The 13,100-nt window shown below is 39.0% G+C and overlaps 3 non-coding genes and 1 pseudogene across 3 annotated transcripts; 1 reads left to right on the top strand and 3 right to left on the bottom strand.

Moving 5' to 3' along the window:
• Window positions 1-439: 439 nt before the first annotated feature.
• On the bottom strand, window positions 440-4,470 carry LOC131362435 (transmembrane protein 71-like; annotated as a pseudogene).
• trnay-gua (transfer RNA tyrosine (anticodon GUA)) lies at window positions 3,492-3,580 on the bottom strand. Its single transcript is given in 2 exon segments — window positions 3,492-3,527; window positions 3,544-3,580. It is a non-coding gene; the product is annotated as a tRNA-Tyr (tRNA).
• Window positions 4,471-4,510: 40 nt separating the features above from the next.
• Window positions 4,511-4,599, bottom strand: trnay-gua (transfer RNA tyrosine (anticodon GUA)). Its single transcript is given in 2 exon segments — window positions 4,511-4,546; window positions 4,563-4,599. It is a non-coding gene; the product is annotated as a tRNA-Tyr (tRNA).
• Window positions 4,600-10,328: 5,729 nt separating this feature from the next.
• On the top strand, window positions 10,329-10,417 carry trnay-gua (transfer RNA tyrosine (anticodon GUA)). Its single transcript is given in 2 exon segments — window positions 10,329-10,365; window positions 10,382-10,417. It is a non-coding gene; the product is annotated as a tRNA-Tyr (tRNA).
• Window positions 10,418-13,100: the final 2,683 nt, after the last annotated feature.

Genomic DNA, 13,100 nt, shown 5'->3' with positions numbered 1-13,100 from the left:
TGTCCAGGAAGCATATTTAAGATCAGTTCGATCTTAGAATAAGTACCAAAAAAGGTTATAAAGAACACATGCATCAGAATTTACCCTTAACCCTTACCTTTTGCACACAGTTACTTTTAACAGATATCATTTTCTATGAACATATCATTTGAGATAAACTTAAGATAACTGCGCTATGACATAAAAGGTCATATATGATATATCAGAGATGTACAGACCTTACAGCACTATAGAGGTCCTTAGGGGAATTGCTTGTGTGGTCACATAATTTTCATGTGACTTAACAACAAATCGCTTTTTGAAAATTTGGTTATACCATACTGACATTTTAAGAAATGTTATTTCAGCTATTATTATTATAAATGTAATTTGTTGTAAAGGTGTTTGGTAGTAGGACAGCATTCATGCGTATAAATGTACACTAGCACAGCATTTTCCTCTAACCTGAGGATGGATCTTTGGGGGTGCAGTAACATTTACATTTTGGTGGAATATCAATCAGACTATTCAGGGACTGAGCAGGCAAAACAGGAGCAGAGCAGTCTTCAGAGAGAGAATCCACCTCTGGTAAAAATATTTCTTTGTCTTTAAAAGGCACACTTGCTGTGGGATCTGCAACAGACATACACAGGTCCAAAATACACATTTATACACATGCTTCGTTGTAAAAAATATAAAAAATAAAACACATAAAAAATTAACAAAGCCCTCACCATATGTAAAACTGACAGAGGTGTCTTCATCAATGCTGCTGCTAACATCCAAACATGATGGCAGTTCAGTAGAGGACAGGGTGCTGTCTCTGCCAAAAATACTTCCACTGGTAATGACTGACTGACATCACTGAAGAGTGTGGCCAATGACCTTCTGGTTTTGCGCCTCCGACGGAAAATTCTGAAGGAAATCCCACAGGCACACTACAATGTAATATGAGCTCCAAAACTGTTAAATAATAAGGAAAATTACACAAGCTGAATGACTAACTGGAAATGAGAGAAACATTTTGTTTGAGTTGAATTACTACATAGTTTCTTCTAGAGCAATGAGCTAGGGACAGAACAGGGTTGATATTCTCACACATAAAATTCCCTCGTCTTTTACTCAGTCAATTATAAGTGTTCAATATCATGCCTGACTCAGCTCCACTGTTTCTAATTCTCTTCCTATTTTGTATAAAATTACTTTCTACAAAAATGACAGTATATAGCTTCAGTGTGTACAGGCATTAATTTGTTAAAGCTTACATGCTGTCATTTTTGGCAGGAGTAACCAAAGGTTTGGCTATAGCAGCCAGCCCACAAAGCTCCCAACAAACAGTTTTGGTGGAAACAGTTGAGTCAATGTGAGCATTTAATTCTGCTGTAGTTTTTGCATACAATCTGGGTAAGAAACCCAGAAATCCCTTTCAGACAGCTCCCACTTGCACCGACAGTTACTCCTGTTGGATGCAGTTTGTCCTTTGTGGTGGTATGCAGACCGTGGCTCTCAAAACACTATAAGGGACTTGGTGCCCTGGTCACAGATGTGTCAGTGAGAAGTGCGCCAACAATTTGTCCTCTTTATGTTATGTGGATTATCATTTTAATGCACAGCTCATTCAGCCTTAGTGCTCTGCTCTTACTTATGGAATGTGAAATCAGTGACGACTAGCCAACAGGCCCTGCATATATATCTGTAAAACCTCCAACACTATATTTGCAGTGTTTCAGTTTCATTATGTATGCTATTGTGGCAGGAGGCATGGTCAAGTGTCAGCTGCCAACAAAGAGGAGGCAGGTTGAACTGGCAGGTAACGTGATGAAACTCACCTGTGTCTTATAACTTATAATACTTATTTGTGTCACTTTATTTTTGGCATAATCAGGCTTTGCTATTGCTACTGAATGGAAGGTGATGAGTTCAAATCCCAGAACAACTAACTGCCCTTGCTGCATGCATATGCCTTTAACCCTCAATTGCTCATTTGTATAAATGTAATACCCTTTTGTGTTTGTAATTTGCTCTGGATAAGGTTTACAGTCTTCTCTTCCTCTCTCTGTTTCTATCACTTTTGTCTGTGTCCTCACTCACACTCAAATACAGTTTCTCAATCTTACTGACCGAGCAAGATTTTCTTTGTAGGAAATGATGGTCTGTGTTGGAGTTAGGGTCATGTTACCCTGGTCATCGGTAACAACACTGTCTTCTGTCAGTAGATAGTAGCCATTTGCAAGTAGGTGTGGACTTCGACGGCAGACATGCAGTAGGCCTGTTTCTGGATTGGTGGAGAAGCACTCATAAGAAGCATAAGAGAGGAAAGATGAGTCAAAACTGAGGAAGAGAAAAAAACAAACAAACAAACACTAAAGCTTATACACAGACATGCAGATATGCTCCTAATATGTTTTGTGACTAATGTGCACTAATAAAACCAAACCCATCATTAATCTCAAATAATTAAAATTGTTTGTAATTATCTTTCAACTGTGTAAAAAAAATCGTCTTACTTTTATTAACTTTTTATTAACAACAAAAGTCAGCTCAATATCTGTCTACATAATGCCCCACAGCTGACATTCTATGTCAAAGGAAAACATTGCTGGGTGACAGATATGGACACAGCTGCAAGTAAGCTAAACATTTATTTATAAAACTTGCATAAATGTTACAAAAACAAGATCAGACAATGGTCATGTGTCGTACCATCAGCAACGAGCAAAAACTATAAACAAGATCATAACTATGTGGTAGTGGAAAATTTGGTAATTACTGGTAAAAGTACATAGAACATTTACTGTACAATGACTGATTGGTGTGATAGTCCTTATATACTGTGTGTGTTTGTGTGTGTGTGTGTGTGTGTGTGTGTGTTTGTGTGTGTGTGTGTGTTTGTGGGGTGTTGTAATCCATGGTGGCCATGTCTGTGGGCCATGTTGAATTCTGGGTATTGTAGCTGGATGCTGTTAACACCTTTGACAGAACAAATACAAGATTGCTGCCAACTGGGTTTCAAATAAGTATTATGGATACTTATGCTTATGGTTTAGCTTTAAATTTGTTTATAATTTTACCAATAATAACTATTATTATTAACTATATTAATAACTATTATTCATCATAGTGTACTGGTATTATACATCATAGTGTACTGGTATTATACATCATAGTGTACTGGTATTATACATCATAGTTTACTGGTATTATTCATCATAGTGTACTGGTATTATACATCATAGTGTACTGGTATTATACATCATAGTGTACTGGTATTATACATCATAGTTTACTGGTATTATTCATCATAGTGTATTATTATTATATTGTGCATTATTATGTACAATTTATAATATAAGAGGGCTGGAAATTGTACGGAATTGCATGTTGTACTTTTTTTTTTATTTAATTATTGTATATATGGGGAAGCGAGCTCCTTTTCACGCCCGGCCAGAGCTAGCGGCCTCAAGAAGCAGATGCGCTCAAACGGCGTGCTTCCCGGCGGCTGCTAAAAGCCGTCCTTCGAGCCGGATTTGAACCGGCGACCTAAGGAAGTCCATTTGTAAGCTCCTACAGTCCTCCGCTCTACCAGCTGAGCTATCGAAGGGAGGGCTCAGGACCAACCTTGGGCAGCAACCTGGCAAACGGGACCCCTGGCAATTTTGTCTGTTATGGGCCACGTAGCACAGCGGTTTCAGGGGTGCCAAGCCAGATTTACTGGGACCTATAAACGTGCTTGTCGATGTTGGACCCTTCTTCACCGACAAACTTTACAATCTCGTTTGCAATCTCAGGTTTCGACACGTGGGCGTCCTCGCCGGTGCGTTGACATAAACTAAGTAAATAAAGAGAGGACCTAATGCACAGGGTTTCACTCTGTCCACCAGGCGCCTCAAAAGCGATGGGCCAAAACGGTCAGATGTGAACGTTTGTGTGCATCGCTGCACGTCAAAGCTTTTCCATAGGACAGACATACCTGTTCTCGTCTAGACCTGATCGGTGAGCAGTACACCCCGCATGGCTCGCCAGCTCATCACAGGGCACTGTGCAAACACATTCATGCGCTCGCTCATACCTAATAGCAATTTGTTTCAGCCGATCCACCTACTGGCGTGTCTTATGGAGGTGAGAGGAAACCGGAGAACACCGGGTGTACACGCACGGGGACTCCGGACACACTGCAAACTGGTGACCCTGCAGCTGAGAGGTGGGACCTCTTTTAAGTCTTTTGAGACAGTCTGTGCAGACATTCTTTTGATCTTGAAGCGAATTTGTTTAAACTGCTGTTTCCTCAGGGGTAACTCATCCGGAATTGCCGCAACTCGCCACTAGGGCCAATCCTGGGTGCTGCGCCCAGCCGCACGAGGCCCACATGCCTCTCCCTGTCTCCCTGTTGGTCTAGTGGCTAGGATTCAGCGCTCTCACCGCCGCGGCCCCGGTCAGGGAAGCGAGCTCTTTATCAGGCCCGGCCAGAGCTAGCAGCCACAAGAGGCCCATGCGCTCGAACGGCGTCCTTCCCGGCGGCTGCTAAAAGCCGTCCTTCGAGCCGGATTTGAACCAGCGACCTAAGGATGTCCGTTTGTAAGCACCTACAGTCCTCCGCTCTACCAGCTGAGCTATCGAAGGGCGGGCGTAGAGCCACCTTCGGGCAGGCTGTGCTATGATTCGGTGCTCTCACCACCGCGACATGATTTGATTCCCGGTCAGGGAAGAGGGCTTTTCTTTCGCCCTCAGCTCAAGCTGATTTATTTTTCCATGTACTTCCCATTGAACCAGTGTTCCCTTCAGTTATTCAGATCTTAAGGTTCCTTTTCTTACATTGCCCGTTTCTTACTTTTCCCCACAATATTTTTCATGAATTTCATGGTTATCTCTACATTATTTACATGCATCCAAGTTATATACTGTGACATTTACAGATACAAGACATCAAATTACCCAGGACACAAAGTACCCAGGAAATGATCTTCTATATATGAATCATTTATAACAGTATTCATTATGTTTTTTTTTTTTGCAAGATTACTCCTGAGAACTAATCAATATGTAAACTGAAGTTCATTGACAATGATCTCTTGTATTTTCTTTATTTTATTAATGACTGGTAATATTATGCATTGTTACGAAAGTATAAGAAACTTAAAAGTAATAATATTTAAATATCCATGAAATTATCAATCAGTGACAGTCAATAATTAGTATTGGGCACATATTTACAAATGTGTTTGATCAAACATGGTTTAAAAAATAATGAAATGACAAAATTTTAAAAATGGAAAACATTCTAAAGAACAAACAGTAAAAAACCAAACAAAAAAAACATTAATTGGCTTGAACATCCTGCCCTTTATAATCCCGCAGAGGTGGACGAAGTACACAACTTCCTTACTTGAGTGAAAGTACAAATACTACTGGTCAAACATTACTCCATTACAAGCAAAAGTTGTAAAGACAGATTTTTACTTAAGTAAAAGTACAGAAGTACTTGTTTTTAAAAGTATTTAAGTATCAAAAGTAAATGTCAACGCATTGCTTTATTATTGTTGCATTGTTGTATGCAATACTTACAGTAGCTTTTGTAGCATCCTAGTGAATATACTGACCAGTTTGTAGTATCTGTGGAATTAAGAGCTTTTAGAATGTTACAAAACCTATAGAAATTAAACAACTGAATTGACAAAAAAGACAGGTATAATCATTTTCATTTTTAATTTCACACTCCTACCACCCCCAACAAAAAAGTACAGGTACATCTCAAAAAATTAGAATATCATGAAAATGGTCAATATTTTTTATCACTCAGTTCAGAAAGTGAAACCCATATATTATATAGATTCATCACACAGAGTGAAATATTTCAAGCCTTTATTTCTTGAAATTGTGATGATTATGGCTTACAGATAAGGAAAACCCAAAATTCTGTGTCTCAGAAAATTAAAATATTACATAAGATCAATAAAAAAAGGATCTTTCAAACAGAAATGTCAGACTTGTATGTTCATTTCTATGCACTCAATACTTGGTTGGGCCTCCTTTTGCATGAATTACTGCATCAATGCGGCGTGGCATGGACTGTAGCACTGTAGCACAGCCTGTAGCACTGCTCAGGTGTAATGGAAGCCCAGGTTGCTTTGATAGCAGCCTTCAGGTCATCTGCATTGTTGGGTCTGGTGTCTCTCATCTTCCTCTTGATAGTACCCCATAGATTCTCTATGGGGTTCAGGTCAGGCAAGTTTGCTGGCCAATCAAGCAAAGTAACACCATGGTCACTGAACCAGTTTATAGAACCTTTAGCAGTGTGGGCAGGTGCCAAGTCCTGCTGGAAAATGAAATCAGCATCTCCATAAAGCTTGTCAGCAGAAGGAAGCATGAAGTGCTCTAAGATTTCCTGGTAGATGGCTGCATTGACTGTGGACCAACACCAGTAGATGACATGGCAGCCCAAATCATCACTGGCTGTGGACACTTCACACTGGACTTCAAGCAACATGGATTCTGTGCCTCTCCACTCTTACTCCAGACTCTGGGACATTGATTTCCAAATGAAATGCAAAACTTACTTTCATCTGAAATGAGGACTTTGCACTGAGCAACAGTCCAGTTCTTTTTCTCCACAGCCCAGGTAAGACGCTTCTGACGTTGTCTCTGGTTCAGGAGTGGCTTGACACGAGGAATGCGACATTCGTAGGCCATATATAGGATTCGTCTGAAGCTCCCCCAAATTCTTGAATGGATTTTGCCTGACAATCCTCTCAAGGCTGCGGTTACCACACCTTTTCCTACCACACTTTTTCCTTCCACTTAACTTTCTATGAATATGCTTGGACACAGCAGTCTGTGAACAACCAGCTTCTTTAGCAATGACCTTTTGTGGCTTACCCTCCTTGTGGAGGGTGTCATTGACTGTCTTCTGGACAACTGTCAAGTCAGCAGTCTTCCCCATGATTGTGTAGCCTACTGACCCAGACTGAGAGACCATTTAAAAGCTCAGGAAACCTTTGCAGGTGTTTTGAGGTAATTAGCTGATTAGGGTGTGACACCATGACTTTCCAATATTGAACTTTTCCACAATATTCTAATTCTCTGAGACACAGAATGTTGGGGTTTTCCTTATCTGTAAGCCATAATCATCACAATTTCAAGAAATAATGGCTTGAAATATTTCACTCTATGTGCAAATGGGTTTCACTTTCTGAACTGAGTGACAAAAATATTGACCTTTTTCATTATATTCTAAATTTTGAGATGTACCTGTACGCATCTATGTGTATCCACTCATGCACATTTCAATCAAATGGTCTGTAAATGAAGACTGGTCAGAAAAAAAAAATTTAACCTGCTTTAAAACCCAGCTACACAACTGTAGCTGTACAACCACCCAACAGCAACACTGCTTTAACAAAGAGTTATATATATTTCCACAATTCATTTACACCGTTTTAATATGCATTTACACCATTGTCCAGGCTCCTCCCTCCTGTGTGCAATGCGTTGTGGGCAATATTACCCATTAGAGTGTGCATTGTTCTGCACTTTGAATTTCTACCGGAAGTAGTAGACCATCCAGGAATTTTTGGAATACTCTTTTCAGTATACTACGATTTGGGGCATACTAATTCTATTTTTGAATACTATTTAGGACACATAGTACGAGAATTTGGACACAGCATACGTTTTTGTGTGTTAACTAACATCATTACCAATGTGTTGGTGGTGTATAATATACAAAGCATATCTTTGTCCATTTTGTCAGCAATTGATCAACTGAGTTCAAAAAATTATGGAAAACCACTGAACTTTACAACATGTGACGCTACAAGAGTGAAAAAAATCATCCTATGATTAATGTAACTACTTTCTACTCAATGACCTTGACAGAAATGTAGTGGAGTAAAAGTAGAGTATTTGTCTTTCAAATGTAGTGAAGTTAAAGTAAAAAGTATCCAGAAAAAATAATACTCAAGTAAAGTACAGATACTCAAAAAGTGAATTCTCAAGTACTCAATTACTCAAGTAAATGTACTTCTTTACTGTCCACCTCTGACATCAATGAGTTTTGCTGCTGTCCCACCCAAATTTTCCCTCATGCATCAATAAAGTCTATCCACCCATCTATTCCGTGCCACAAAATGATTGTCCATTCCTGTATCTGATCACATACCCATTTCTGTGCTTAGCATATATAATAGGAGCTATTGCTCCTTTTTGGGCAGGAGATCTTAACTGGTATGTCTTTCTTCACTATAAGTAATGTACAAATAAGTTCATATTAAAGACTGAAATTTTTTTTTTATGTTTTCCATATCTACAGAACTTTGACTTCATCACTGATAAACTGGTATCTTGGTAAAGCAAAAAACAGAAGAAACACCATCATACAGACCCAAGGGAAGTTAACAACAACTACAATATTGAAAACATTGTTTGTGCTACTAAAGTTGATGCTTAACTGAGATCCTTAACGTCATCGCTGCAACATGGACCATCCAACACAGACACAATCCTGGTTAGAGATTGATGTGGATTTAGGATTTGCACTCTTCTTCCTGTTCCTCCTCTGCCTCTTCTTGGTCATTACAGTTGTCCGCTGTGCCCAAACAGTGATTGACCCTTATGGCTCCATTCCCACCTCCACCTGTCAAGAGGAGCAAATCAATAATTGACGGTTGCTTTGGCCCATCCCACGTGGTGAATACACTACAGGTGTTGGGCCTGACCTTTTGTAAGGAACATACATGCAAATTTGAAAGGGTTTTATTGATGGAGATCATGGTGCAAATTCTGCAAGAAAATTGTGAAATGAACTTTATATCAATTATGAAAATTCATACTAGTTAGTTATGGTTAACAGGTAATGTTGATTTTCTCTTTGTAGTTGTCTTTTCCATTACAGCGTCAGCAATAAATCTCCAATTCAAAATTTCCACAACTTTATCTTTCAAAAAACAAGTGAGAGTCAAAAATGGCAGGTTCTTTATGATGCTTACCTCCAAAAACTGAATGACTGTATAATTGGGATTATAAAGGGCAGGATGTTCAAGCCAATTAATGTTTTTTTTGTTTGTTTTTTTACTGTTTGTTCTTTAGAATGTTTTCCATTTTTAAAATTTTGTCATTTCATTATTTTTTAAACCATGTTTGATCAAACACATTTGTAAATATGTGCCCAATACTAATTATTGACTGTCACTGATTGATAATTTCATGGATATTTAAACATTAATATTAAGTTTCTTATACTTTCATAACAATGCATAATATTACCAGTCATTAATAAAGTAAAGAAAATATAAGAGATCATTGTCAATGAACTTCAGTTTACATATTGATTAGTTCTCAATCTTGCAAAAAAGAAATTAAGAAATCTTGCAAAAAAAATAAAATAATGAAGACTGTTATAAATGATTCATATATAGAAGATCATTTCCTGGGTACTTTGTGTCCTGGGTAATTTGATGTCTTGTATCTGTAAATGTCACAGTATATCACTTGGATGCATGTAAATAATGTAGAGATAACTTCATGAAATTCATGAAAAATATTGTGGGGAAAAGTAAGAAACGGGCAATGTAAGAAAAGGAACCTTAAGATCTGAATAACTGAAGGGAACACTGGTTCAATGGGAAGTACATGGAAAAATAAATCAGCTTTAGCTGAGGGCGAAAGAAAAGCCCTCTTCCCTGACCGGGAATCAAACCCATGTCACGGTGGTGAGAGCGCCGAATCCTAGCCACTAGACCACCAGGGAGACACAGACAGGTGTGGGGGCCTCGTGCGGCTGGGCGCAGCACCCAGGATTGGCCCCTAGTGGCGAGTTACGGCAATTCCGGATGAGTTACACCTGAGGAAATAGCAGTTTAAAGAAATTCGCTTTAAGATCAACAGAATGTCTGCACAGACTGTCTCAAAAGACTTAAAAGAGGTCCCACCTCTCAGCTGCAGGGTCACCAGTTTGCAGTCTGTCCGGAATCCCCGTGCGTGTACACCCGGTGTTCTCCGGTTTCCTCTCACCTCCAAAAGACATGCTAGTAGGTGGATCGGCTGAAACAAATTGCTATTAGGTATGAGGGAGCGCCTGGTGGACAGAGTGAAACCCTGCGCATTAGGTCCTCTCTGTATTTACTTAGTTTAAGTCAACGCACCGGCGAGGGCGCCCACGTGTCGAAACCTGAGATTGCAAACGAAATTGTAAAGTTTGTCGGTGAAGAAGGGTCCAACATTGACAAGCACGTTTATAGGTCCCAGTAAATCTGGCCTAGCGCCCCTGAAACCGCTGCGCTACGTGGCCCGTAACAGACAAAACCGCCAGGGGTCCCGTTTGCCAGGTCGCTGCCCAAGGGCGGTCCTGAGCCCTCCCTTCGATAGCTCAGCTGGTAGAGCGGTGGACTGTAGGTGCTTACAAACGGACGTCCTTAGGTCGCTGGTTCAAATCCGGCTCGAAGGACGGCTTTTAGCAGCCGCCGGGAAGCATGCCGTTTGAGCGCATGGACCCCTTGCGGACGCTAGCTCTAGCCGGGCCCGAAAAAGAGCTCGCTTCCCTGACCGGGAATCTAACCCGGGTCGCGGCGGTGAGAGCGCTGAATCCTAGCCACAAGACCACCTCTCGCAGCTGCTAGCGAAAAAGAGCTCGCTTCCCTGACCGGGAATCGAACCCGGGCCGCGGCGGTGAGATCACCACTAGACCAACAGGGAGACACGGACAGGCGTGTGGGCCTCGTGCGGCTGGGCGCAGCACCCAGGATTGGCCCCTAGTGGCGATTTACGGCACGTCCGGTTGAGTTACACCTGAGGAAACAGCAGTTTAAACAAATTCGCTTTAAGATCAACAGAATGTCTGCACAGACTGTCTCAAAAGACTTAAAAGAGGTCCCACCTCTCAGCTGCAGGGTCACCAGTTTGAAGTCTGTCCGGAGTCCCCGTGCGTGTACACCCGCTAATCGACTTTTGTTCGCGCCGATGGACCCGCCCACAGAAACGGATGAATTCGCCAATCAAATCGCGCGCGCTCAGTGACGTGTCATTCAATTTATGTGTTTTCGCCTGCAGTGTGCGTTTTCATATATCGCATATTTACCTGTTACCTTTTGGACTATTATAATCATGTGCTGTGATTAACCTCAATTTTTAGGAGGATTTGGAACATTATACCGCCCCAGGAAAGAGCTGTCTTTTGTTTAAATCCATGCCTCGATGTGTATCATGTATTGATATGAGTTATAAATATACAAAAAAATTATTCATCATAGTGTACTGGTATTATACATCATAGTGTACTGGTATTATTCATCATAGTGTACTGGTATTATTCATCATAGTGTACTGGTATTATACATCATAGTGTACTGGTATTATTCATCATAGTGTACTGGTATTATACATCATAGTGTACTGGTATTATTCATCATAGTGTACTGGTATTATACATCATAGTGTACTGGTATTATTCATCATAGTGTACTGGTATTATACATCATAGTGTACTGGTATTATACATCATAGTGTACTGGTATTATTCATCATAGTGTACTGGTATTATACATCATAGTGTACTGGTATTATTCATCATAGTGTACTGGTATTATACATCATAGTGTACTGGTATTATTCATCATAGTGTACTGGTATTATTCATCATAGTGTACTGGTATTATACATCATAGTGTACTGGTATTATACATCATAGTGTACTGGTATTATATATCATAGTGTACTGGTATTATTCATCATAGTGTAGTGGTATTATACATCATAGTGTACTGGTATTATTCATCATAGTGTACTGGTATTATACATCATAGTGTAGTGGTATTATACATCAAAGTGTACTGGTATTATACATCATAATGTACTGGTATTATACATCATAGTGTACTGGTATTATACATCATAGTGTAGTGGTATTATACATCATAGTGTACTGGTATTATACATCATAGTGTACTGGTATTATACATCATAGTGTAGTGGTATTATACATCATAGTGTACTGGTATTATTCATCATAGTGTACTGGTATTATACATCATAGTGTGCTGGTATTATACATCATAGTGTACTGGTATTATTCATCATAGTGTACTGGTATTATAGATCATAGTGTACTGGTATTATTCATCATAGTGTAGTGGTATTATACATCATAGTGTAGTGGTATTATACAACATAGTGTACTGGTATTATACATCATAGTGTAGTGGTATTATACATCATAGTGTACTGGTATTATTCATCATAGTGTACTAGTATTATACATCATAGTGTACTGGTATTATAGATCATAGTGTACTGGTATTATTCATCATAGTGTACTGGTATTATTCATCATAGTGTACTGGTATTATAGATCATAGTGTACTGGTATTATACATCATAGTGTACTGGTATTATACATCATAGTGTACTGGTATTATACATCATAGTGTAGTGGTATTATACATCATAGTGTACTGGTATTATACATCATAGTGTACTGGTATTATACATCATAGTGTACTGGTATTATTCATCATAGTGTACTGGTATTATTCATCATAGTGTACTGGTATTATACATCATAGTGTACTGGTATTATTCATCATAGTGTACTGGTATTATTCATCATAGTGTACTGGTATTATACATCATAGTGTACTGGTATTATAAATCATAGTGTACTGGTATTATTCATCATAGTGTACTGGTATTATACATCATAGTGTACTGGTATTATAAATCATAGTGTACTGGTATTATTCATCATAGTGTACTGGTATTATTCATCATTGTGTACTGGTATTATTCATCATAGTGTACTGGTATTATACATCATAGTGTACTGGTATTATACATCATAGTGTACTGGTATTATAAATCATAGTGTACTGGTATTATACATCATAGTGTAGTGGTATTATACATCATAATGTACTGGTATTATACATCATAGTGTACTGGTATTATACATCATAGTGTACTGGTATTATACATCATAGTGTACTGGTATTATAAATCATAGTGTACTGGTATTATACATCATAGTGTAGTGGTATTATACATCATAATGTTCTGGTATTATACATCATAATGTACTGGTATTATTCATCATAGTGTACTGGTATTATTCATCATAGTGTACTGGTATTATTCAT

The sequence above is a fragment of the Hemibagrus wyckioides genome, linkage group LG12 (assembly GCF_019097595.1).
Source record: "Hemibagrus wyckioides isolate EC202008001 linkage group LG12, SWU_Hwy_1.0, whole genome shotgun sequence".
Taxonomy (NCBI): Eukaryota; Metazoa; Chordata; class Actinopteri; order Siluriformes; family Bagridae; genus Hemibagrus; species Hemibagrus wyckioides.
This window is presented reverse-complemented; position numbering and strand designations above follow the sequence as displayed.